This window comes from Pelodiscus sinensis, chromosome 4 (assembly GCF_049634645.1).
Source record: "Pelodiscus sinensis isolate JC-2024 chromosome 4, ASM4963464v1, whole genome shotgun sequence".
Lineage (NCBI taxonomy): Eukaryota > Metazoa > Chordata > Testudines > Trionychidae > Pelodiscus > Pelodiscus sinensis.
In genome coordinates, this window is record NC_134714.1 from 57522177 (window position 1) to 57538464 (window position 16288).

Sequence of the window (16288 nt, forward strand, 5' to 3'; positions counted from 1 at the left end):
TTATCTGGCTGACTCAGAAGACTGAGGTGTGGTAGGGTGTGAGGACTCTGGCAGGGGAGTGTGGGCTCTGGGTGCAGAAATGAAGACTTCAGTGTGTGGGAGAGGGCTCTCAGCTGGAACCTAGGAGTTTGGAGGGCAGGAGAGGTTCAGGGCTGGGGCAGGTGATTGAGATGTGGGAGGGGATTGAGGGAAATGAGAGGTTCAGGATGTGTGAGGAGGCTCTGGGCTGGGGCAGGGAGTTGGGATGCAGGGGGTGATGGTACTGGCTAGGGGTGCAGATCTTGGGGTAGAGATGGGGGGGTGAGAGGCTGAGGTGTAAAGAGGGTAGTCTGTGCTGGGACTAAGGGGCTGGGAGGAAGGAGGAGGACCAGGGCTGTGGCAGGGAATTGTGGTGAGGGGAGTGAGGGCTATGGCTGGGGATGAGGCTCTGGGGTAAGGGTGGGGATGAGAGTTTGGGTTGCAGGAGGATGCTCAGGGCAGGTTTAAAGAGTTCAGAGGACGAGATAAGGATCAAGCCTGAGGTAGGGGATTAGAGCACAAAGGTGGCTCAGAAGTGCAGACCCCAAGTGGTGTTTACCTCAAGCAGAACCTGGAAGCAGTGGCATTTCCCAAGTGGCTTGGCTTGCTGCTCTGTCTGCAGGCATCACTCCCACAGCTCCCATTGGCTGTTTCCCTGGCTGCCAATATGTGCAGGTGCCTGAGGCTACATCTAGACTGCAGGCATCTTTTGAAAGAAGCTTTTCCAGAAGAGATTCTCCAGAAAAACTTCTTTTGAAAGACAACGTCCTCATGCATGGAAAAAGAGATCTGCTTTTTCAAAAGATAGCATCCACACTGAATGGATGCTGTCTTTCATGTAAGCTGTGATTATTATGGATGGAGTGGCCATCAGGGCACCTGTGCTTTTTCCTCTTCCCTCTTCTTTTGAAAAAACTCCCTCTTCCCCGTCCACACACGCCTTTTTCTGAAAGAACTCTTTTGGAAAAAGGCTTCTTCCTCACAGAAGGAGGTTTACCAAAGTTGGAAAAACCCCTCTGTTCTTTCGATTTTTTTTCAAAAGAACATGATTGCAGCATGGACGTAAGTGAAGGTTTTTTTGGAAAAAATTACTGTTTTTCCAAAAAAACCTCTGCAGTGTAGACATAGCCTGATGAAGGGCATGCCACTGGTTCTGGGAGCCATGTAGAACCACGGCAGGCAGGGAGTCCTCTTTAGCTTTGCTGCACTGCCAGCTGCACTTTTAACAGCCCGCTCAACAGTGCTGACCAGAGCCACGAGGGTCCCTTTTTGACTAGGTGTCTAGTCGAAAACTGGATGCGTATTAACCCAACATGGATACTTATACTTAGCAACTAAAGAATTTTTATTTAAACATGGTACTACACGGTAACCGGACCCTGCTGTCTACAGCACTTTACACTTCCATGATCTCACCTAGCAGTCCAGAGCCCTGCCTTCCACAATGGAGGAATACTTTTGGTTTCTGCAGTCATGCTCCACATTCTTACATGACAGCTGTTCTACATAGGTACGTGAAAGTTAAGCATGGTCAGGGCATGTTGAACTGCGCAGGCCTGCCGACTGGGCCTGGTGATTTCAAAGGGCCTGCGACTCTCAGCCGTCACTGCCACTACTGCAGTGAAGGTGGCAGCCAGAACCCTGGGCTCCTTAGAGTTGCCATGCTCTACAGATACCCACTCCACAAGCTCTAGCTGGCTCTGAGAGCTGGTGGAGGGGTGCACCGCGCACTCCAGGAAGAGCTGAGGGCTAACTGCCCCTACCCCACCCTTTCCGCACAACCCCCCATCCCTTCTGGGAGCACGGAGCCAGACCCACCGCACATTGCTGAGTGGCCCAGCAATCCTGTTGACTGCCTGGGAGCTGTGCATGTATTTGAACAATTGTCACCTTCCTGGAGTGGTGACTGTCATGCAAGTGTCATGGGTGCACTTGATGGTGAGCTCGCCTGCCAGTTTATGTAGTGGGGAAACTGAGATAGGGACAAGTTCTGATACCCATGTTTGGGGAGATCCTGCTACACACAGCAAGAACTGTATTTAAGAACAGCTTTGTTCTTCATTTAAATTTCAAACAAGATATATTTTGAGATTTCAGATGAAGAGCTAAAACAATTGTCACTACCCACATGCATCATCTGTTACACATTCATATGGTACATGCTAAATAGGGCCAAATTTGAAGAAAATATGCAGGTCTTTAGATTTGGGCTTTTCTGTTGTCCTCATTTCTAGCTTTTTATAAAAAGCTTTTTGAACCCCTGAGCTCCTCACCCCTCCTCTCTTATTCACTGCTAGATAAGCCTTCATGTTGTCAGGCACTGTACTTGTTCTCCAGAATTCCTATTAGTACTGGAGTGGTTATAATCTGGATTATCTTCTTTTTTTCAGTAGCACTGATAATATTTTTCAAGGGAGAATTTTCACTCATGGCTGCTCTTCAGTTTATTTTATTTTTACCTTTCCAGATGCTCTTTTTCACATTCCATCTTGGAACAAGTGCGGGCTCCTTTACAGTGACTGTGTACACAAGGCTCAGTTGCTCTTCCTCACAGAAAAAAGGTTTGTTTGTTTGTTTGTTTTTAAAGTGTAGATATCTGTGAAGGTGGCTGGAGCCTAGATCTTGATTTCTGAACAAATGTTAACATGCTAGGAGAAATTTATTTACCAGAGTTACCACTTAGAATTTAAAATAGGTCACTTCATCTTTTTGAATGAAAATTCATAGCAATCTGTGAATCTAACCTTCAGTCTAAATAATTGCTTACAATAGTAAAAGAAGCAGTTTATATAGTGGTTAGAGCAGGAGAACGGAAACCAGGGCTTTAGTGTCTGCTGTATTACTAACTGGCTTTGAGATCTTGAGTTAAGGCGCTGTGGATACCACTGGTTTTGGTGCCTCAGATGGCAATTAAGTCTACTACTTAGATAGCATTGAGATTCTCCAGCCCCCCTCCAACTGAAGCCTAACCCTGCAGGCGTTTAAATTCCCTATCCACGTATATTCCTTACCAGTGAAGTTCCCTAAGTTTTGCAAGTGGGTATGTGAAAAACTGCTTACGTTCTGATTTCCCCCAAGATAATGGTGACTAACTCATGCCTAAACCATGGTGAGATTAATAATTAGATACTCCCCCTCCTATCTTGCTAGCAGGATCTGATCCAGCTGGCATGCCCAGTGCAAGCCAAACCTACACAATTCAGCTGAAGGCAAAGAGATAAGGGATATATGCGTGTTTGGTGGGGGTTACATCCCCAATAGTTTGGGAGTGAGGGCACTCACTGGGGCTGCTGGAGACTGACGGTTTGATTTCCATTCTGCCTGATTTGAACCCAAGTCTCTCACATCTGCAAGCATCAGAGTGTGGGTTTTCTGGATAGGCTGCTCTCAAGTCCTCATGTTTAAGGTGTTCCACATTGTGTATCAAATTCAATAGCTACTGGGCCAGAAAGTGTTAGAATGGCTTTACAGCAAAGTTAGAGCACTCAGCTGGGATGTGCGAGATCTAAATTCCTATAAATGCTCTAGTGAATAATTAACCATTTTTACAAAGGGGAACAGTTTCAACAGGTTAGATCACCACATAACCTAGTGGCTAGCCTGCTTTCCTAGGAGACTTGCATTCAAATCTCTGCTTCAGATCAGGTAGAGTGGTGCAATGTGTGCCGAACTACCATTAAAGGTTGGGGGCTCTCCTTGACATTTTTTACCAGTTAGGCAGCTTGTTGGTTTCTGTGACTCCTATTCTGAGATATCAAAGTCTCTTTGTGCATTGAGTTAGGCAGCCTATGACTAACTCCAGAATGAGTTCCACTGGCCAGCACAATGCCTAGGAGTTAAGTGTTGAACCTCTATAGTGTGGCACCCTGGGGACTTGACCAGTGCTGAACCAGAGAATTTGCTGAACCACTGTAGGTCAATATTGTCTAGCAGCATTACTAGCACTTCCACTGCTTACTGGGCTCTAATAAGACATGTAGTGGTAAATTAGAGCTAAGTAACAGAACAAAAGCCAGGACTGGTGGCTGAAAACAAATTTTATGAAACTGCAGGAAACTTGGCCATCCCCCTGATGAGTAGACATCTAGCTAACTAAAATCATGCTGAACCATGGATGTTGCCAGACCAGAGAGTGCCAGAATACAGAGGTTCAACCTGTACAGGCAGCCATTTATAAGTGTTTCATAAAGTGTAAACAATATATACATTTGTATAAACCTAATATATTTTTTAAACATTACTAATACACAGGTGAGCCAGACTGGTCTCCAGCTATTGTCAGTGTTCAGTTGAGGCCTTGAGATCTTGGCATGAGCTGGCAGCCTCACACAGTGAGTACCTGAAGCTCCAAGAGGTACATGGGAGAGGTAGATGGTTAGCACTTCTGAAAATTGCAAATTAAGCATCCAAAATCAGCAGACACATTTGGAAATTCTGGGCCTTAACATCTCTATCATCTTGCCATACAATGCATATAATTATATATACATTATAGTAATATTTTGAGAGCTAACTAATTAATAATTGCAGTATTGCCAGCACCAGGCACTCAAGGATCATGAATTAGGCCTTAGCAATTAATGAATGGTTGGAAGACAGGATACTGGGCTAGATGGACCTTTGGTCTTACCCAGTAAAACTGATCTTATATTCTTATGTTCTCACACAGACATAGGATTCCAGGAGCAGGGGATCTAAGAAAACCAATAAATACCATACAAATTGACAATGTTGAGTTGACAGTGTTACGATGTCCACTGAGGAAAATAGCTATAGAGAAAGCCAAATATGCTCATGTTGCAGTCAAGGGCTAACTTTGATTTACTTCAACCAGAGGAAGATCAAGCCCTGTGTGACCAAGACAATTGGAAGAGGAAAGGTACCTCAAAACATCAGTTTCTACCATAAATCAAAGGTTAAAAACTCTTTATCTCAGTGATGGTGTGGGTAGGAAAAGCTATCCCATACAACACCTGAACTGTTCCTGTGAATCTGCAGCAGAAAGCCAGCCAGGCGGAAGCTGCAGAAGAGTTCTAGATAAAAGTTCTTACAAACATATAGTGAAGCTATGTGAGAATACTGTTTTCCTTTGTTCCAGTCAAGTCCCTTGTTCAGTGTTAGAAGAATGACTCACTATGATTTCTTACTATTATCTCATGACATCTTCAACTTCAATAAAACAGAACCTCTTTGGACTTGTCCACTTTCCCCCTTCTGAAATGGTGCAAGACAGAAACTTATGGTTTCTACAAATCCACTTCTGGGAGATGAGGAAAAGGTGAGGGCAATGGCAGTCAGGAGCTGGGCACGTACATACATAAGATATAAGCAACTCTGCAAAATGTGACCATGGAGTTACTTTTGTTTTGGTGGTATTTTCCATGGCATATAGCCTTCTTTCTTGCTAGATTGGCTGCTATGAAGCTCATATTCTATGCAGCTTTCTAGGACTCTTACTTTGCAGGAAGTCACAACTTTATTCTGAATAGTTCCTAACATTTTCCATTTTAATTAAAAAAAATGTTTGGCTCTTTCACCTGTGTTTTTATTTTATTTTTTCTTACATTATTTTTGTTCTGTTAAGTAACAAGACCATTTCATAATTTCCTGTCCCCAAAAAGATTCTGACTGTAAATTGTGCTTAGTTTGGTTCTATTAAATTGCTATTATTTTCTTCTTGCTAAGCTGAAGTGTCAGTTTTGCTTGTATTAAGGGCTTGACACAAATAGGAGTTAAAATTTAACAATAGTCAAATACCCAACTCATGACCATTAATTTGCATAGCTCACCAACTGTATAAGAACTCGAATTCATATCAGCTTACTCTTGTTTGTATCAAGATAAACATATTGATTTATTTGGGTGGGCTACTGACAAATGTAGCTGGACCGTAGAGCTATCTGTAGATGTAATTCTTTTAAGGATCAAGGGGCAACACTTTATTCACTTAGTCCTGTAGATATTAATTAATAGATTTGCCTATTCATAGTATCATTAATGAAGAAAAGCTGCAAGAGAAAACAGACCATTTTCAGGAATGTGATTCAGAACATTAACACCTTAATTTACATAAAATTAGTTACATACTGCCGCAGTAATTTAATTTGTTTGACCAGGACTTTGCAACTGTGAAAAATAGATTCAGAAAGGCCAATCAAAGAGTCTTACATATTTTCTCCAAATGACTGATTTCAGAATAATATGATACTAGAGAGGTTTAATTACAAAGCAGTTAAAAAATACACTGGTGCCAGCTTTGAAAGGCATGGATGGGAAATTAAACAATTTTTTTGACTCCCTATATAGTGTCTGTCTCATGTTTGAATAACTGCCATGTTTTCCTCTTGTTCACTTGAGAGGTCATAAAATCATAATCTCTTTGTGAGTGTTTGGGATGTGAATATAAAAAGGCCAAACTGTACAAAATCATTAGGAAAAATCAGAAACAAAAATACAAACAAGGAATTACTTTATATAGATCTTTACTACAAATATAGATTCATAGGCAAAATGACTGGAAACTTCTTTTTTGGGGGGTGGGTGTGGAGTTCTTGTTTTTAAAATAAAAACTAACACCTTCCCTCATATTTCCAGGTCCTTCAAATGAGTGTGGGAGAGAAAACAAATTTATGTACTCTGGCAGCTGAATTCTTTGCTGTAAAGGAGAACAAATCACCAATCATCCTCTACCATTAAAATTTAAAATCTGCCTCTGTAATATTTATTTTAACTTGCATGTGCTTCTGACAAGGTACTCGCCACCAGCCTTTAGACCAATAATTCTCTAATCATAGAATCATAGAATAATAGGACTGGAAGGGACCTCAAGAGGTCATCGAGTCCAGCCCCCCACCCTCAAGGCGGGACCAAGCTCCACCTACACCATCCCTGACAGATGTCTATCTAACCTGTTCTTAAATATCTCCAGAGAGGGAGATTCCACCACCTCCCTTGGCAATTTATTCCAATATTTGACCACCCTGACAGTTAGGAATTTTTTCCTAATGTCCAATCTAAACCTCCCTTGCTGCACTTTAAGCCCATTACTCCTTGTCCTGTCCTCAGAAACCAAGAGGAACAAATTTTCTCCTTCCTCCTTGTGACACCCTTTTAGATATTTGAAAACCGCTATCATGTCTCCCCTTAATCTTCTTTTTTCCAAACTAAACAAGCCCAGTTCATGAAACCTGGCTTCATAGGTCATGTTCTCTAGACCTTTAATCATTCTTGTCGCTCTTCTCTGTACCCTTTCCAATTTCTCCACATCTTTCTTGAAATGTGGCGCCCAGAACTGGACACAGTACTCCAGCTGAAGCCTAACTAGTGCAGAGTAGAGCGGCAGAATGACTTCACGAGTTTTGCTTACAACACACCTGTTGATACAACCTAGAATCATATTTGCTTTTTTTGCAACAGCATCACACTGTTGTACTAATGCCTTGTCTATACTAGAAAGTTGTACTGCTTTAAGTGTACTAGTATAGCCAAAGCAATATACCGCTCCTAGTTTAGATGCAATTGTATTGGTGCCTTACACTGTGTATCTCTTTCTGGATGGGAAAGGGAATATGGGGATGTAAGAAAAAAGAAAGATGCAGAAGATGTGGCCTGCAATATTGCTAATTTAACTCACCTGGGAACTATTCAGTAATAATTAGTATAGTGCAGGTCGTGATTTCTTCCTTAAGCATTTTCCTCTGGTAGAGCTGCTATCAACTCCCCATACCTTCACAGCAGATCTCCAATCCATTACTGGATCTCTACTGCCCTTCCTTTGTATGAGGAGCTGCAGAAAGGGAGTTACCTCCTCTCTGCACTTGACGTTAGGAGTCCCAACCCCATTCTCCATGCCCCATGCCCTTAGGGGATGCTTTCCCTAAGTCCATTTCTAATTCTGGTTAATCATGAAACTGGACATCTCTGTAACAAATTCCTGCACTGGACCTTGCTACCAAAAGGGACCAACAGGCACCAGGAATTAGCCTGGCTCCCTCCCTCCCACCCCAGATAGGTTTCTAGATAGTTAACTATTCACTCACTACCACTGGCCATAAATGAGTTTCCCAATCACAGAGGTGAAAGACTGTTGTCAGCTATTGACCCTCCTTTATTACCATGGAGCATTAGGACAAGCCCTTGCTTCCTTTCCAGATGAAATTCTAAGTATTTCACAGAGCAATATGACCCATGATTAGTTCTCACTGCTTCAAGCATCTTCTAGTCTTGTCAGCATGTAGAGACCTGGCAATTCCATACTATGCCCTTCACTGCAGCACTTCAGATCAGTTTACCTGTAAGCGATGGTGGACAAGCATTAGTTTCCCCGCTGAATTGCCAGAAAGATTGCCTATCACAAACCAACCAACCCTCAAGTGGGGGGCTCCTTCATAAACATCACCAGAAGCCTAGTACCCTTTCAACTAGTTCAAATCCACCTTCACCACCCCCAATTTGGCAACATCCCAACCCAACTCATCCAGTTGTGGTGGAAGCAAATGCATACAATGTGGCTGTCTGGGCAGTATGCTTGCAGCAACTTGAACTCCACTCAGCTCTGCACCCTTGTGCTTACTACTTTTGAAAACTCACCCTAGCAAAAATGAATTATGAAACACCAGACAAGGAGATATTCATAATCAGAACAGCTTTTGAAGAATGGTGTTTCTTTCTCAGGGGAATTCAGCATCCAGTACAGTTTCTATTAACCAAAAGAACCTTAATTAATTCTGCAAATCCTGAGTCTTGAATTAGGGGTAGTTCAGATTGGCCTTGTTCTTCTCTTCATTTGAGTTCATTTAAGCCAGGAAAACAAAATGGGAAAGCTGACTCCCTGTTACGAAAGCAAGAATACCACCAGAAAAATGAGGAATTTACCTCCAAACAATTTTACAGCAGATCAGTGCACACTATTTGACTGTGGGACTCTTGTGAGATCCTATTTTACTGGTGTAGCAATAGTACTATTCTGTGATCCTAGTGTTGAGGCAGCTATACTGGCAAAACAGTAAATGAAACAAGCTATTGCAATTTTGCTGTTGTAACTGTTTCTCTGTTAACAGCTTCTGATGGTATAGCTATGTCAGTCAAAGATCATATATATTCAAACTCCTGACCTGACATTCCTATATCGGCAGAAATCTGTAGGATAGACCTGGCCTGGCCTGCCCTCCCTGCCTTTGAGGTTATAACTGCATCCATACTAGGACTTTTTTACCAACATGATATTACGTGTTGGTAAAAAATTACATCCTTAATCAATATAGTTATATGGATAAAATTTCAAGTATAGACCAGATTTTAGTAAAACAGTACATTTGAAATTAACCATTCACAGCAATGCATGTTACAAAATGTGAAACTAGTTACTGAATTATATTTCCCTAAAGGCTCCAGGGCCTAATGCTCAAGGAATGAGAAGCAGCATTTTGGAGGCTCCAAACAGCAAGGATGATATCTAGGTAACAGCTTCTCACCTTACTAATCAGTTGTTCTGTAACAAAACAAAAGAAAACAAAACAATTCCACACAACTAGCTCAGATAAGTTTAAGGAACATAAATCACTGTATTATTCACCGACTTTCTCTGGATTATAGGTTTATTAGGGTATGTCTACACTACCCCGCTAGTTCGAACTAGCGGGGTAATGTATGCATACCGAACTTGCTAATGAAGCCCGGGATTTGAATTTCCTGGGCTTCATTAGCATAAAGCCGGCGCCGCCATTTTTAAAAGCCGGCTAGTGCGAACCCCGTGCCGCGCGGCTACACGCGGCACGGGCTAGATAGTTCGAACTAGCTAGCTATTCCGAACTATCTGTACTCCTTGTGGAAATTCAAATCCCGGGCTTCATTAGCAAGTTCAGTATGCATACATTACCCCGCTAGTTCGAACTAACGGGGTAGTGTAGACATACCCTTAGGGAATAAGCTTTCATGAGTAAAACCCATTTCATCAGGTGAACTGGAGTGGAAATTACAGAGGCAGGGATATATATATATGAAAAGGGACTTATCAAATATAAGACCAGTGTTAATGAAGCCAATTCAGTCAGGCTGGATGTGGCTCACGCACAGCATCTAATGGGGAGAAGTGAATACCAAGAGAGGGGAAATTGCCTTTGTAGTGAGATAACCATTCTAAATCCTTATTCAGTCCTAATTTGATTGTATTGAATTTGCAAATAAATTGTAGTTCTGCTATTTCTTTTTGTAATCTAGTTTGGAAGTTTTTTTGTAGAAGGATGGCTGCTTTTAAATTCATTACTGAATGTCCAGGGAGGTTAAAGTGTTATCTGCAGGTTTAAGTATGTTACCATTCTTAGTATTTGATTTGTGTCTACAGTAATTCCTCATTTAACACTATAGATATGTTTCAGAAAATGATCGTGTTAAGTGAAAACGTGTTATGCGGGGTCAATTTTCCCATTGAAAATAATGGAAAAGGTGGGGGTTGCGTTTCAAGCGGTGGTGTCTGTTGGGACCAGGACATAAGGTTGGGGGAGAAAGGGGACTGGGTTACTGCAGGGAAGGAAGGTGTTTGGCTCTGGGGAAGGGAACGGTAGGAAAGGGGAGGGGAATTGGGTTGGGAGTACGTCCCTGTGTCATACTGGGACACGCACTGCGTCTGGCGAGGGGGAGTCAGTGGGAAACGGCTGTGGTGAGCAGCGAACTCTCCGCCGCTTTGCAGGGAGGTGTGGGAAGCCCTGCGCAGCTGCTGGCAACGAGCTGGCTGGGGAAATCATGTTATTCCAGGGACGGTCGTGTAATTCAAAAAACATTTCCTAAAAAAAAATTGTGCTATCATGAAAACATGTTAAGTGGGCACATGTTAAATGAGGAATTACTGTATTCATCCTTTGAGGCAAAAGACTGTCTGATTTAGCCAAGGGTATGTCTACACTTGCACCCTCTTTTGAGAGAGGGATGCAAATGAAGACATTTGAAGTTGCAAATGAAGCCAGGATTTAAATGTCCTGTGCATCATTTGCATATTCGTGTTATGGCGCTATTTTGAAATAGCGCTATTTTGAAATAATAGGCACTGTTAAGATGCAGTTATTTTGAGAGAAATAACTGTAGGAGGAATAAGGGTTATTTTGAGAGAAGGGGTTTCTCTTGAAATAACCGCGTCTTAACAGCATCTGTTATTTTGAAATAGCGCTATTTCAAAATAGCACCGTAACATGAATATGCAAATGAAGCATGGGATATTTAAATCCTAGCTTCATTTGCAATTTTGAATGTCTCATTTTCATCCCTCTATCGAAAAAGGGTGCAAGTGTAGGCATACCAATGTACATGTCAGAAGAACATTGATGGCATATATGACATTAGTGATTGTAATTTTGACTTTATAATTAATTAATCTTGTGTGTATGTTTTCTTCCACAGGAAAAAAGAGTCTTTTAAAATATTCCTGTTTCATCCAGTACATTCCTTGTCAGAGGGTAAGAGCAACATATTTCAGAATTAATCTATGACATACCAAAAAAAATATGTGCTGAGTTGGGCGGGGAGTGGAAAGTGTGTATTGTTGGACTTTGTAAAGCTCTCCAGATGTTTTTCATATTCATTTAAAAGATTCCTTGTTGATTTATAGTATTTTATAAATAATGAACCAGATCAACTGGTACAAATCAGTAGAGCTCTATTGACTTCCATAGGAACTAGACTGATTTTCATCAGCTGATTCATTCAGTTGACTGCTAAGAAAATAAATTGCTTGAATTTAAAGTAAGTAAACTGTACTGTGTGGCAAATAAAAAAAGACTTGCTTCTTTGTGCTGTAAGGATTGTTTCCAGGGTAATCCTTCATGTATATAGTCCAAGCTCTTTTTCGTTCGTGTATATAGTCCAAGCTCTTTTTCAGTATGAGCCGTATTTTAGTTCAGAGATCCCTGCTCCGCTCCATTTGTGCACATATAAAATCCCTGTGGAGATTACAGCAACAAGGACAAATAAGTGGCCAAAGTGAGACATCCTTGCTTAGGATGAATAGTATCTTTCTTCACAATAGTTCCACTGAAGTCAATGGAATAGCTTGTGGAGAAAGGTGTTACTCAGCATGAATAAAGGTGTTAACATCTGCTCTAATAGAAGGGTTACATATATATTAAACATTTTTATCCTTTCAGGTAGCACCAGCAGCAGCCAGGGCCAGGTTCAATATCTAGGGGTTCCTCTCCATCCATCCATCACAGAACTGGCTCAAGCCCCCATCCAGTAACCTGGGAAATTCACACAGCACCCCTCCTCTAGGAGGCAATGTTCCCCACTCACAAGCACAGAGTCTGAGTGTAGAAAAGAAACATTTAATAAAAAAGAGAGGGAAGTAACATGGCATTAATTTGGGAAAACACCACAAACACAGTTCATAACCAAAACCACAAGTAAATGTCCCAGCTCAAGCAGGCGAGGCAATGTCCTTTTCCTCTCAAGCTCTCGCGTCCAGTAATATAAATGTCCCCTTCACATGCCCAACCCCACTCTGCACCCCACTCACAGTTGCTGCCCTTGGTCAGGGCAGGCTAAAGTTCAGAAGTGTATCTGAAGAGTTCACCTCCTATCTTGAGTGTGTGTGTGTACAGGGGGGAGGTGTCTCACCCACTCTGCTGGTCACTTGCCATTCACCTGCTCGTTGGTCTCTGGCACTGGCTCACCCATGTCCACTGGCTTGTGGTGGATTTGGCTCTGGGCCAAACCTAGTGATTTCAGCTCTCTGTGATTTCAGTTCTTAGCCCAAAGCACAATCCAACCACAAGAAATTCCAGCATCCACTGGACTAAATTTAAATTCTAAAAGAGACTTCTTATGGAGCCTTTCTTTAACTCGATCATTGAAACAGTGGGGAGAAACAAGTTGAGCCTGTCTTACAGCTCACACCTGGAGTGCATGCTGCCTGCTGACTCATCTCCATCCCCTGCTTAATCTATTTGGCTCTGGAAGTCAAGTCTCTGTCCATTTTACTGTACTTACACTGACAGGGTCTCTCCTTTTAACGTAGTTAAACACAGTGGCTGTGTCTAGACTGGCAAGTTTTTCCGCAAAATCATCTGCTTTTGCGGAAAAACTTGCCAGCTATCTACACTGGCCGCTTGAAATTCTGCAAAAGCACTGACGATCTCATGTAAGATTGTCAGTGCTTTTGCGGAAATACTATGCTGCTCCCATTCGGGCAAAAGTCTTTTTCCAAAAGACTTTTGCACAAAAGGGCCAGTGTAGACAGAGATTTCTTTTCCACAGAAAAGCCCGATCGCAAAAATGGTGATCGGGGCTTTTTTGCTGAAAAGCGCGTCTAGATTGGCCACGGGCACTTTTCCACAAAAAGTGCTTTTGTGGAAAAGCGTCCTGCCAATCTAGATGCTCTTTTCCGAAAATGCTTTTAACGGAAAACTTTTCTGTTAAAAGCATTTCTGAAAAATCATGCCAGTGTAGATGTAGTCAGTCTGATTTTTCTGCATTCCCACAATAACTGCAAGTATTGTTGATCATCTCTCACAATTTGTCCATTCAGTGTTAACACACAACAGCCAAATTTTTGACTGCACAACAGCCAAATCAGTTACAAGGGCCAAAACACCATTTTAACTGTTGAATATCTAACACATCTAAGCAAAACAGGCACAAACTGCATTAATATAAACACACCTCGGATTTCTTTCCCATTCCAGCAGGCTGTAATTGAAGCATTGATTCAGACCTTGCTTACATATATTTCAGCAATCTTCATGAAGCTGAGCAGCTGAAAAGAAAAGACAGCACCATATAACCAGCCATACCTGTGGACCACCAGAGATCCTCAGAAGTGAACTGCCTGAACTAAGTTACAATGTTCTGAATACGAATGATCAAGGTGGGATTCACCTAAAGACCTTTGTTTTCTTATGATGGTGTAAAAGAATATGGAACCAAAGTTGGCTGATTCTGATTTTGCGGATCTCGAAGATTTTCCCAGTGCTCCTCTGAAGTCCTATCATGAGTAAAGATTCCTTCCCTTCCTAATTCTGTAACCATGTTAATAAAATATGAAGCAGAGTTCAGTTTTTTTTAAAGGCTGAAAGAAAATATAAGATCAAAACAATAACAGTGGATGGGGCATATGTTAATGATGAATATTTGAAAGTTGCCCAATAATAAATTATAGGGCTTCATGAAGAAAAGCAAAACATAAACATGTTGAGAAATGGCTTCTAAGTGTGGTATGAAAACTGGTCGAGTAGTTTGCTGATTTTAGGCCTTCATCAAATAAAAAAGGAATAGGCTTAAATAACTAACTTTTAATGAATAGACCTGGAAGAATAATACATTGTGTGCTGAACTAAATCCTACAGTGCATCTACACTGTACCTGCTACTTGATGTAAGCAATGCGATTTGAGCTGTGCAAATTGCGTAGCTTATTTCGAGTTAACTTCAAAATAGTGTATTTTGTAATTTGGTGCTGTCTACACAGTGCCAAATTTTGAAATAACCTGCATTTCCGAAACATCTCTTACTCCTTGTGGAATGAGATTTACAGGGACGTTGGAATAGTAAGACCGTTATATTTTGAAATAATGAGCTTGCTGTTAAAATGCTGGATAGCTATTTGGGGATACCAGAGGTAGTGTACATAGTGCTGCAGTCTACACAGAGCCACAGAGACCCATTTAAGTGAATATCATAAAAAGGAATCTGCCTTTTAAAACAATAAATGCACCACAAGGTGAAAAAATGCAAAGGAAATTTCACTGGCTGCAATGTCAGTGATCAGACTAAAACATATTTCATGAAACAGCAGAGTCTCTGCTGAGTGAATATCTCTTAAAAGAATAGCTCTGTGAAAAAGATAGTTTATAATTTTTGCTCAACAAGAATTTGTATTTAATAGATTTCTACTCTAGCTTTGATCACGTTTGGAATTATGCTGCTTTTTGTTACATTTTCTCAGTTATTTTTTAAAACTTTTTTATGCTTTCTTTGAAATATATGAACGTTTTAATGTATGGATAATTTATTCAACTCCTAAATTTAAATGCCTTGTGGGCGTAATTTTCCTATTTTAGTTTACTTCTATAGCTGCCTTCTCTTTGTCTGGAATATATTATTCATTGTCTCCAAATTATAACAGGACTGATGTGTTAGAGTATAACTTCTTAAATTCATTTCAATATTTTAACTATTTGCATAACAATCTGGAGGGGTAGAAAGCTTCCCTGGCAATGTCTTTGTCTCAAAGAAATTGTCAGAAGACTTTTAATGCTTTTTAGTTGTGTTTTCAGGAAAGTGCAAAATATTTTAATATGACCGTGCGAATATGAACATGAAGCTGTTTAGGTTCCAGTACTGTGACTTTTTTGTAATTTGAAAAAGTTTGTACAAATTAGGAGTTATTGAAGATATAAAAATATAGAGACTGATCCGGAAGTCCTTAACCAGGTAAAACTCCTCATTGGTCTCCATTGGCATCAGTGGGGATTTGCTTCAGAGTATAGACGACAGTTCTGAACTCATGATTTTGATTTCACAGATTGTAATAGACCTTCAAACAGCTTAGAAGTACACCCCATTGGAGTATTTCAGTGTCTGTGATTGCCAAGTATGCAGAACTCTTTCTTCACAAAAATACTTCTCTCTTTTTCCTTTATTTATAGAGGGCAAAATTCAACCAAGTGAAGGGGGACAGTCAAAGACATCCCACACCACTTATGCAGCTCAGTGGGCTAGTGGAAAGGGAAGAGGCATGGCAGAGCAGCAGCTCACAATAGGAGGAGATGGAAGGGAACAAAGTGCATGTTGCCACTGAAGTACACAGAAGGACCTCCTGCAAGAACTCCAGACAGCCATAATGGAGTGTGCTTTTGAACGCTTATGCTTGTGAGAGCAGAGGGGCAGTAGCTTCAGTTCTAGCTCCTGAACTGGAATAGAAGCTGTGAAAGGGCTTATGGTATCTAAATATTTGCTTTTAAATGATAATATTAAATGCAAAAACAATGAGGAGTCCTGTGGCACCTTAAAAAACTAACAAATCTGGGCATAAGTTTTTGTGGATTGGAACTCACTTTGTCAAATTTATGAAACGGAAACTTCAGTTTGGCAGGTATATATACACATGCAAAAATGGATGTGTAACATTACTATGTGGAAGACCAGTACTAATGAGGACATTTCAGTCAATGTGGATCTGGCCCATTCCCAACAGTTGATGACAAGGTGTGCATACTGAAAGAGGGGAAATTACTTTTTATAGTGAGCTAGCCTGGTACATGATTTTTGAATTCTTGGGGTTGGCA

The 16288-nt window shown here is 41.1% G+C and overlaps 1 long non-coding RNA gene across 10 annotated transcripts in view; it reads left to right on the forward strand.

Moving 5' to 3' along the window:
* Positions 1-16011, forward strand: part of LOC112547391 (uncharacterized) — a 36589-nt gene extending 20578 nt beyond the window's left edge. The window contains exons 2-9 of one of the 10 annotated variants that reach the window (XR_012903187.1): positions 2486-2579; positions 4270-4349; positions 4688-4897; positions 6613-6769; positions 9405-9476; positions 11410-11465; positions 13738-13870; positions 15650-16011. This is a non-coding gene — a long non-coding RNA (uncharacterized LOC112547391). Of the gene's footprint in view, positions 1-2485; positions 2580-4269; positions 4350-4687; positions 4898-6612; positions 6770-9404; positions 9477-11409; positions 11466-13737; positions 14053-15649 lie in introns of those variants that run through there. The other 9 variants (XR_012903184.1, XR_012903189.1, XR_012903186.1 and 6 more) reach the window with 9 other exon arrangements.
* The last annotated feature ends 277 nt before the right edge of the window (positions 16012-16288 follow it).